At 41.2% G+C, this 12,021-nt stretch overlaps 1 protein-coding gene across 2 annotated transcripts in view; it reads right to left on the reverse strand.

The window, feature by feature from the left end:
- LOC126997906 (sodium-coupled monocarboxylate transporter 1-like) overlaps positions 1 to 11,794 on the reverse strand; it is a 56,851-nt gene extending 45,057 nt beyond the window's left edge. The window contains exon 1 of one of the 2 annotated variants that reach the window (XM_050859119.1): positions 11,728 to 11,794. The gene's annotated coding sequence lies outside the window, so the exon portion shown is untranslated. The remainder of the gene's footprint in view (positions 1 to 11,727) is intronic. The other variant, XM_050859118.1, reaches the window with a different exon arrangement.
- Positions 11,795 to 12,021: the final 227 nt, after the last annotated feature.

Consider the following 12,021-nt stretch of genomic DNA (forward strand, 5'->3'; position numbering starts at 1 on the left):
TTCTAGAGAATGTAAGTTAAGATGTTTCAGTCTATTTTTATATGGGAGGTTCCTAAGTCCCAGAATCATCTTGGTCATCCTCCTCTGAACTGATTCTAACAAGTAGATGTCCATTCTGTAGTGTGGGCACCAAAACTGGACAGCATAATCTAAGTGAGGCCTAACTAACAACACCTGCCTCTGTCACATATGTGCATATAATGTATCAATTAACACACACACACACACACACACACACACACACACACACACACACACACGTCTGCTAACCGGGTTGTGTTTTAGCATGGTATGGGGGATGCTCTGAGTGGGCCCGTCTTCCATTTATAGCATTTAAAGCTGGTGAAGGATGAGTGAGGAGGATGATAAGTGGGAGACACCGAAAAGAAGAGGAAAAGGAACTGGAACAAGACAGAATATGCGAGAGGAAGCTATGAGAGGTTGTGAGGATAGCGAAGATGACTGTTACGAAACTATCGAGCCTAGCTTCTCTGGATTTGGTAATATGGAGTCGGCATTGTACAGAAGAGTGTTGTGGATGGAGAAGAAATTAAATACGTGGATCGCAAGATTGAAGTTCATGGAGGAGGAAGACAAGCAAGGTAAGAAGATGCACAGTGATTTACGGTCAAGAGTGCGCAGCCTAGAGGACAGCGAAAAAAAAAAACTACTTCAGGAAAATGAGGAGTTGAGAGAGAAGTTGGAGAAATATGAAAAAAAATGATGAAGGAAGGACCAGGAGTCGTAAGAAAGGGAAATGAAGACCTGATGGAGATAATGGGCAAGGAAGAAAAGAGAGTAAGGGAGGAAATGTTGGGTGAAATGAATACCTGGAAAGTAGAACATGAAAAAGCTAATGTAAACTTCAAGGAAGTAATTGAAAAGCAACTGAAGGAAGAGAAGGAAAATGTAGAAAAAGAAGTGGTCAAGGTTAAAAAAAAAATAAGATTTAGTAAGAGATGTGGCGGATAAGAAAAAGTGTAATAATATTTGGAATGAAAAAAAAGAATATAACGTATAAACCAAGAGGGTAAAAGGAAGAACTAAAATCAGTGAAGGACTTACTGAAAAACCTTAATGATGAAGAACTAGAGTTAGGCTGGGCCCTTATATAGAAGGTAAAACGAGGCCAGATAAATTAAGATTAAAATCACAGCAGGTAACTGAGGATATATGGTATAGAACAACTAGACTAAGGGAAATAGATGAATGTATGGAAATATATATATATATATATATATATATATATATATATATATATATATATATATATATATATATATATATATATATATATATATATATATATATATATATATATATATATATATATATATATATATATATATATATATATATATATATGAAGAAAAATAGAAATGAAGAAGAAAGGAAAAAATGGAATGAAATGCAAACAGATGCAAAGTAAAAAAATAATGCAAGATCAGAAGAGGAAGAAAATTTTTTTGGGGGGGGGGCGGGGAGAGTTTTGGGGGACGGCGAAGAAATGGTACGTAAGGGAAAAGCCAAAATTGAACCGAATCTAGACAAAACTGGAACAACTAAAGGTTTAAGTGTAATATACACCAAAATAGATGGGATAATACCTAGAAAATTGGAATTACAAGATTACCTAAAGGAAAAGGAACACAAGATTGTGTGTTTAACGGAAACAAAGCTAAAAGAGGAAATTCAAATAGTTTTTAACAATAACTACAATGTATGGAGGAAAGATAGGAAGGGTAAAGGTGGTGGAGGAGTGATGATAATGACGAGAAAGGAGTTGTTAGTAAAATCAGTAACAATTATATGGAGAAGGAAAGGCGGAAATAGTGAGTGTTAACTTGGAGGATAAAAAACAGAGAAATGCTGACGCTAATAGTAACCTATGTACCACCAAAAACAAACTCATGGAACAGAGAAGATTATGAGACGATGACTGAGGATATCATTCAGTGTTTGAGTAGATTACTTAAGCAAATAAGTGTCTTGTTGGTTGGTTGGGAAACATTCGAAGGTGGAGGAAGTGAGATGGCATAGGGGGAAAGATTCCAAAAACTGACAATGGAAAACTTAATGATGCAGTGGGTGACTGAAAATACAAGATACAGGAGTGATGACGAACCAGCGAGACTGGATCTGGTACTGACGAAGGGAGTGCACCTGTTAAAATAACTAAGATATGTGTGTCCCATGGGAAAAAGTGATCATGTGATAATAGAGTTGGAAACCGATGAAGAAGTCACTGAGAAAGACGAATCATATAAAGGAAAAAGGAGAAACTACAGGAAAGCGGATATAGAAAATCTTAAGAAATATTATGAAAAACTGGACTGTGGAAAGTTAAAAAGAACAAACGAGGTCCAGGTAAAGTATGATATTTTCATGGAGGCATATGAGACAGGGGTAAAAAAATATGTCCCATTATATAAACCAGTAGAAAGAGGAAAGAAAGATTGGTTTAATGCAAGATGTGCAGGTGCAAAGAAAAAAAAGAGACAAAGCGTGGAAGAGATTGAAAAGAAATAAGAACCAAAGGAATAAAAAAGACTTTAAGATAGCAAGAAATGAATATGTGAAAATAAGGAGAGAAGAAGAGAAAGGATACAAAAAGGATATTGTTGAAAAGTGCAAGGAAGAACCTAAATTGTTTTATAGGTTTATAAATGGAAAAATCAAACCAAAGGAAAAAATAGAAAGATTGAATGATGGAAATATGATTATTGAAAATCCTAAAGACATGACTGAGCTACTAAACAAGAGGTTTCAACAAGTTTTTACAAAAGAATCAAAATTTAATGAATCATAAGATGACAAGTTAAATGTTCAAACGGATGAAGTAATAATAACTAAAGAAGAGATATATAAAATGATGAAGGAGCTGGAAGGGAGGAAAGCAATAGGACCGGATGAAGTCTCAGGTTTAATTCTGAAAGAATGCAGAAATTAGCTGGTTGGACCAGTATATAATATCATAAGATGCTCAGTATCAACTGTTAAAGTACCTCAGGAGTGGCGGAGGGCTGAGGTGGTCCCTATATATAAAAGTGGGAAAAAGGAAGAACCTCTGAACTATAGACCAGTATCATTGACCAGTATAGTTTGTAAAATATGTGAAAAAGTGACAAAGAAATAATGGACAAAATTTCTAGAAGAACACAATATAATTACAGAAAACAGTATGGCTTTAGAAAAGGGCGTTCATGTGTAACAAACTTATTGAGCTTTTACTCGAGAGTAACGGACATAACACAGGAGACGGATGGATGGGCAGACTGCGTGTATTTGGATTTAAAGAAGGCTTTCGACAAAGTTCCACACACAAGACTACTATGGAAGCTGGAAAATAGAGGAGGATTGAAAGGGAAAATGAAAAACTGGATGGAAAGTTACTTAAAGGGAAGATAAATGAGAACAGTGGTAAAGGACATGAAATCGGAATGGAGAAATGTAGATAGTGGGGTGCCTCAAGGATCGCGTTTGACACCAATACTTTTCCTAGTATATATAAATGATATATCGGAGGAAGTAAATAGTTACATGAGTTTGTTTGCAGACGATGCGAAACTGCTGAGACACATAAGAAACAGTAAAGACTAAAATTCTGCATGAGGACCTAAATAAAATTTGGGACTGGAGTATGAAATGGGGGATGGAGTTCAATGTGAAGAAATGTCATGTAATGGAAATGGAAAAGAGTGAAGGGAGACCAAAATGGACATATAGAATGGGAGATGGAGAAATATTAAAAGTTCTAGAAGAGAGAGAGAGCTGGGAGTGATAATACAAGATAATCAACAGTCTGAGAGTCAACTAAATAGGATATTCGGAATGGTGAGAAATATAGGAATAGCATTCTATTACATGGATAAAGATATGATGAAAAAGATGATTAACACTATGATTAGACCAAAGTTGGAATATGCGGAAACTGCGTGGTCTCCCCATGAGGAGAAACACGTAAAAAAACTACCAAGAATACAAAGGATGGCAACGAAAATGGTACCATAACTGGAGGAATTGTCATATGAAGAAAGGTTAAAGGAAATGGACCTGCCAACATTGGAACAAAGAAGAAAAAGAGGAGACCTAATACAGATTTACAAATTGTGGAATGAAATGGAAGAAGTAGATAACGAGGAGTTGCTACTAAGAGAAGTAAGAAACACCAGCAACACACGAGGACACAGTAAAAATATTGAAAAAAGGAATATACTTGAAACACATAAAAAAATATAGCTTCCCGCAAAGAAACATGGAGGTTTGGAACAGACTAAGTGAGGGTGTACTATCGGAGAGGAGTGTGCACAAGTTTAAGGAAAAACTGGACAAGTATGTACAGATATGGAGACGGGACCACACAAGCATAAGCCCAGGCCCTATGAAACTACAACTAGGTAAACACAACTAGGTAAATACACACACAGTCCGTGGCGCAGCTGGTAGAGCCCTGCGCTGCCAGGCTTCACGGTCTGACAGGGCGGCGGTTCGAGACCGCTCAGTCCGGATTCTTTCCGTTGACTAGGAGTGGTTACTGTCCCCCCTTGAGCAAGGGGGATGGGGTGTGTGGTGTGTGAGGTCCTGGAAGTACCCATAGATCGACGATAAAGAGCACTCGCTCATGTCGGGAGGGTACCTGCTGGCGATTACGAGTTCAACACGTGATCAGGCCGTGGTGAATTACACACACAAACACTTACTAACCCATCCACCCACACTCCTTCCCTCCCCCACACAGAAACACCCAACCAGCGAACACACACACACACACACACACGCACACACACACACATTCCTTCGTCACAAATCTGCATTATATATCACCATAGCCGACAATTTTCAGCTCATCGCTACACATGATTGCACAGAAAGCTTCATTAGTTCGTATTGATGACATTGTTTATGGGTGTGGTTGAGACGGCTATGGGATGCGGAGGGTGGTTGTGTTGGTTTTGGCGGTAGCGACAGTGAAGATGTGGAAAGGGAAACAGTGTGTGGTTGTTTTGGTTTTGGTGGTGGTGGTGGTGGTAATGTGGAAACGAGAAACTGAGTGGTAATGGAGGACGGTGGCTGGTGGTAAGGTTATGTGTTAGGGTAGCGATGTAAGTTGTTTCTTTCGTGGTGATGTGTTATTGTTGGTTGAGAGAGAGGCACAAAAAATTTTCACCGTAACTTTGATGTAGTGAGGATGATAAATTTTGCTTGATGCACCGAAACGAATGATAGGAAAAATATATATGTATATATGAACATTTTCTCTCTCTCTCTCTCTCTCTCTCTCTCTCTCTCTTCTCTCTCTCGACCATTGGAATGTCAAGTCGATCAGAGAAGAAAATACACACACACACACACACACACACACACACACACACACACACACACACACACACACACACACACACACACACACACACACACACACACACAATACCTCGAGCAAATACTGTGACATCCCTTCAAGGCTTTCTCCTGACTGTACATATATAGTATCTCTCTCTCTCTCTCTCTCTCTCTCTCTCTCTCTCTCTCTCTCTCTCTCTCTCTCTCTCTCTCTCTCTCTCTCTCTCTCTCTCTCTCTCTCTCTCTCTCTCTCTCTATGAGTGCGCGTCGACATTAAAGCTCAATCATCAGTGACTGAAAATAAAGTAAAGGTGCCCAATTTCAAAAGAGCTAACTTCGTAGAAATCCGACAAAAACTAACAGAAATACAACTATCAGATGACGGCAACGTAGAGGAAGCCTGGCTAAGCCTTAAAAATCACTTACTCACTCAGCAGAACACATTCGTCCCCTTGTGCGAGAAGCGAATTAACACCAATAAAAGCCCACCGTGGTTTAATAGCGAAATTAAACAATCAGTCAATGAGAGAAAATTGTTTTACAGGTTAAAGAAAGAACAAAGCACGCCCGAAAACATTAGACTTTATAATGATGCCAGGCGACGAGTAAAAAGACTAGTAGGTCAGGCAAAGCGTAGATACGAAGAAAATATTGCAGCCAACTGTAAAAATAATCCGAAATCTTTCTTCAGTTACATAAACAACAGAAAGGCGATCAAAAGTGGTATTGGACCTTTAACAAACAGCGACGGTGCACTAGTGACTGACAGCCAACACATTGCAAACCTCTTAAACAATTACTTTTCCTCGGTGTTTAATACTAACAGTCTTCCTCTCGCTACCACCAACACCAGTACTATTGTAAATCTCGAGCATGCATTGCCTAATTTTGAAATAACAACCGATGAAGTCCTTAAAGCTCTCCATTCACTTAAAACAAATAAAAGTCCTGGACCTGACAAAGTATATCCAACTCTGCTGAAAGAAACAAAGAGCGAAATACTCTCCTCCCTCACAACCGTATTCAATATGTCCTTGCGACAAGGCATCGTACCTTCAGATTGGAAAAAGGCTAACGTGACACCGATTTTCAAGAAAGGAGACAAAAAAGTACCAGGTAATTACAGGCCCATTAGTCTAACTTCGGTTGTAGGTAAGCTACTTGAGGGCATAATTAGAGACAAAATTGTGAATTACCTTGAAAGCCACTCATTCATTGGGGACTCACAACATGGCTTCAGAAACCAAATCACTGGACGTAGTCTATCTTGATTTCCAGAAAGCGTTTGATAAAGTCCCGCATCATAAATTACTTTACAAATTAAAGCAAATAGGTATTGACGGTCAAGTAAACCAATGGATCGCGAATTGGTTGAGCAACAGACAACAAAGAGTAGTGATTGACGGATTTAACTCAGAGTGGGCGCCTGTCACTAGTGGCGTCCCTCAGGGCTCGGTCCTTGGCCCAGTGCTCTTCATTATTTACATCAACGACGTGGATGTTGGACTCAATAACCGCATTAGTAAATTTGCAGACGACACAAAGATTGGCAACTCGGTTCTCACTGACGAAGACAGGCAAAGCCTCCAAGAGGATTTGCACAAAATTTCAGCTTGGTCGGATAGATGGGAGATGCCCTTTAACGTAGACAAGTGCCAGGTCCTTCAAGTTGGAACGAGGAATAAGAAGTTCGAATACGAAATGCGCGGCGTTAAACTCAAAAGCGTTCAATGCGTCTAAGACTTGGGGGTCAAAATCGCGTCAAACCTCAAATTCTCACAGCAATGCATCGATGCAGCAAATAAAGCGAACAGAATGTTGGGCTTCATTAAAAGAAACTTTGTATTCAAGAATAAAGATGTAATACTCCTGCTCTACAACAGTTTAGTCAGACCCCACTTGGAATATGCGGTACAGTTTGGTTTGGTCCCCACCATGCAAAGGATATTGCTAAATTAGAAGGTGTTCAGCGTCGGGCAACGAAAATGATCCCTTCCCTGCGCACCAAATCCTACGAAGAAAGACTTTCTACCCTTAACATGTTCTCTCTTGAGAAACGTCGCCTCCGAGGAAAACTGATCGAATGTTTTAAAATACTTAATGGTTTCACGAATGTAGACAGATCAACATTGTTTATGATCGATGACACTTTGCGCACGAGGAACAATGGCGTAAAACTCAGATGTAGACAAGTAAATTCAGACTGCACCAAATTTTTCTTCACCAACGTTGTAGTGCGAGAATGGAATAAGCTTCCACCGTCAGTGGTCCAGTGTAACACGATTGACTCCTTCAAAAATAAGCTCGACCGTCACTTCCTTCAACTTAATATCAACTAGAGTAGAAATGCAACGTTTTGGAGTCTTCTGATTAATGTAAGATCACTTAGGTTTAAGGACAGACCACCAAGTCTGGACCATGGGGTCTGTGTGTTCTGATTTTCTATGTAAATCTATGTATATCTCTCTCTCTCTCTCTCTCTCTCTCTCTCTCTCTCTCTCTCTCTCTCTCTCTCTCTCTCTCTCTCTCTCTCTCTCTCTCTCTCTCTCTCTCTCTCTCTCTCTCTCTCTCTCTCTCAACCATTGGAATGTCAAGTCGATCAGAGAAGAAAATACACACACACACACACACACAATACCTCGAGCAAATACTGTGACATCCCTTCAAGGCTTTCTCTTGACTGTACATATATAGCCTCTCTCTCTCTCTCTCTCTCTCTCTCTCTCTCTCTCTCTCTCTCTAATATAAACACGTGGTTTGCAATTTGTTATGGATCAGACGTTTAAGTACACACACACACACACACACACACACACACACACACACACACATATTTAGGGAGGCGGTGGCGAAGTGGTTAGCGTGCGGTCTTGATGAGGCCGTGGACCTAGGTTCGAGTACCACCGCAGCACGCTGATTTTTCATATCATCGCCGAGTGGCGGAAGATTACCCACATGCTGCACAGATTTTCATTCAACCCCTACACACACACACACACACACACACACACACATACACACACTTTATTTTGTGCTGCCTGTGACACCGTTAGGTCAACTCACTTGTCACTACTGCGCATCCTAAGTGACGTCACTATGGAGTGTGGCTCACGACCAATGAGGCGTCGCCTGGATGCCTGGCAGGACAAACAAAGTAACCAATGGAGAGGTCTGGAACCCCTTTCGGAGAGACAAGGGAGGAAAGGGGAGGGGGGGATAGAGAACCCATTTTTTTCATACTCTCTTTCTTTCTTTCTTTCTTTTCTCTCTCTCTCTCTCTCTCTCTCTCTCTCTCTCTCTCTCTCTCTCTCTCTCTCTCTTGATAAAGAGTCCAGGATTCTGTTTGCGATTAGAACGACATCCTTTGAAGATACAGAGAATCAGTTTTCAAATTTGAAAGCAAATTTCCCCATAACAGTACACTAATTAGTGGAGCTCCTTTGACATTCTCGCGGCGACAGGTCTGACCAGACTGACCGGATCATGAGCGGTCAAAACCCCCTGCTGCTCACTCTATAGTGACGTCATGCGCGGAGCGCTCCAAAATAAGCCCAAATTGAGGTGATCTTGTTATGGACGGCCCCATCCCGGTAGTGGATGCCGTGATAATTATATGGTTCTTGCTCGGCCCATGCTGCTTCCCGGTGCTCCTCTTGACTGAAGTCGCTGAAGTTAGAACATAAGAACATAAGAACATAAGAACGTAAGGAGTCTGCAAGAGACCGGTTGGCCTATACAAGGCAACTCCTGTACACTCAACCCCACCTTCCCTCACCATCCATGGCGTTATCTAACCTCTTCTTGAATGTATCTACAGTATTGGCACCCACAACATGGCCCCCAAGCCTGTTCCATTCGTCCACCACTCTATTGGTGAACAAATTCTTGCCTATGTCTTTGTTGAATCTGAATTTGTCTAACTTAAAACCATTGCTACGCGTCCTACCTGGCTCTTTTACTATCAAAATCTTATTGACATCCCCTTTATTAAAGCCCTTCATACATTTATAGACTTCGATCAAGTCTCCTCACAACTTTCGCCTTTCTAGCGAGTGTAGATTTAACTGCTTCAGCCTGTCTTCATAAGGCAAGTTTCTCGCCCCCTGAATCATCTTTGTCATCCTCCTCTGTACAGATTCTAACATCTTGATATCCATTCTATAGAACTGAACTGCATAATCGAGACGAGGTCTAACTAGTGCTAAGTAAAGTTTGAGGATGACTTCAGCGCTCATATTGCTTACGCTCCTTGAGATGGAACCAAGTACTCTGTTTGCCCGATTTTTAGCCTGAATGCATTGACCCCTAGGACGGAGGTCAGCGCTCACTAGGACTCCTAAGTCTCTCTCACGCCCAGACCTACTTAGAGCAGTGCCATTTAAGGAGTAATTGTGTGAGGGATTATTCCTACCTACACTCAGAATGCTACACTTCCCGACATTGAATTCCATCTGCCACTTCTCCGCCCAATCATATAGTCTGTCAAGCTCATCCTGGAGAACGCTAGCGTCCCTGTCTGATTGGATTACTCTACCGATCTTGGTATCATCTGCGAACTTGCTGACATCACTACTAATTCCTGTGTCCAAGTCATTGATGTAAATAATAAAAAGCAGAGGACCCAGCATCGACCCTTGTGGGACGCAACTCGTAACACTGCCCCATTCAGATTTTTTACCATTGATTTGCACTCTCTGCTTCCTACCACTAAGCCACGCCCTGATCCAGTTCAAAACTTTCCCATCTATGCCGTGATCCTGTAATTTTAGTATTAGCCGATGATGGGGAACTTTGTCGAACGCTTTACTGAAATCTAGATACAGTATGTCATAGTTTTCATCTCGGTCAACCGCCTCGATTACTTTAGTGTAGAAGGACAACAGGTTAGTAAGGCAAGACCTTTGTGGGTCCATGCTGTGAATCATGAATTAAATTATGCTTTTCTAGATGGTCTCGAATGCTCCCGGCTATAATTGACTCCAACATCTTTCCTACAACTGATGTTAAGCTAATTGGGCGATAATTTGAGGTGGCTGACTTGTCTCCCATTTTGAAAATCGGCGTCACATTAGCTACTTTCCATTGATTGGGCACATACCCAGAATCTACAGACATCTTAAAGATATCGGTAAGCGGGCCACCGAGGACCTCCTTGCACTCTTTCAGCACCCTTGGGAATACTTCGTCTGGGCCCGGCGATTTGTTTTTCTTCAACCTACTAATCTCATCCTGGACACACACACACACATAGATACACACACACACACACACACACACACACACACACACACACACACACACACACACACACACACACACACACACACACACACACACACACACACATAAATGAAATGGATAAAAGAAGGAAAGGCTGGATAAATGTAGATATGGAGACTGGACCATTAGAGCTCAACTCTGGCCCGGTAGACTACAAATAGGTAAATACAAAGAGGTAAATACACACACACACACACACACACACACACACACACACACACACACACACCTAGATATATACCTACACACACATACACACACAAACACACACACACACACACACACACACACACACACACACACACACACACACACACACACACACACACACACACACACACACACATACACACACACACACACACACAGGATGACGCAAAATATAAGGGTATCATTCCATTTTATGGGCAAAGAAATGATGATAAGATCAAAGCTTGAATATGCTGCAGTTGTGTGGTCGCCTCACCAAAAGAAGGATATCAGAAAGTTGGAAAGGATACAGGGAATTGCAACTAAAATGGTTCCAGAACTCTCCAATATGACGTATGAAGACAGATTGCAGATGTACTTGACGACACAGTAACAAAGACGGGAGAGAGGAGATCTGATCACGCTGTATAAGTTGGTAAATAAGTTTGTTGAGGTGGATAGAGGTGATCTTTTCTTAGCTGCGAGAACGCAGGGGCTGAGAGGACATAGGAAGAAACTTAATAAAGAAACCTGTTTGAGCGACTTAAAAAGTATAGTTTTCCACATAGAAGTGTTAACACCTGGAACAGCTTGCGGGAAGAAGTGGTGGAGGCGAACAGTGTCCAGCAAATGAAGGAAAGGCTGGATGAATGTAGATATGGAGACGGGACCATTAGAGCTTAGCTCGGGCCCGGTAGACTACAAAGAGGTAATTACATGTAGATAAATGCACACACACACACACACACACACACACACACTTAGATATATACCTACACACACACACACACACACACACACACACACACACACACACACACACACACTTAGATACATACCTGCACACACACACACACACACACACACACACACATGCACACACATAGATATATAGGCTATACCTACCTACCTACTTACCTACACACACACACACACACACACACACCATCACAATCACCACATCCTCTACCACCGCCATACAGCAATATACTGACCTTCTCTCTTCCTCACCTTCCCGTTTTGAGCAGCGTGGAGGCTCACGGGCTGCTCACCTGGCGAAGTGTTTGGCAACTTTGCCACAGAGAAGATGCCGAAAGTGTTACAAGTTTCGACGTAACTCAACACATCTGAGAAGCCTATAATTACTCCATCAGTTTTGATTGATCTAAAAGTTTTGTTTCAGAAGTAAATTATTAAATTGTAAATCAGAGC

The sequence above is a fragment of the Eriocheir sinensis genome, chromosome 13 (assembly GCF_024679095.1).
Source record: "Eriocheir sinensis breed Jianghai 21 chromosome 13, ASM2467909v1, whole genome shotgun sequence".
NCBI classification, from domain to species: domain Eukaryota; kingdom Metazoa; phylum Arthropoda; class Malacostraca; order Decapoda; family Varunidae; genus Eriocheir; species Eriocheir sinensis.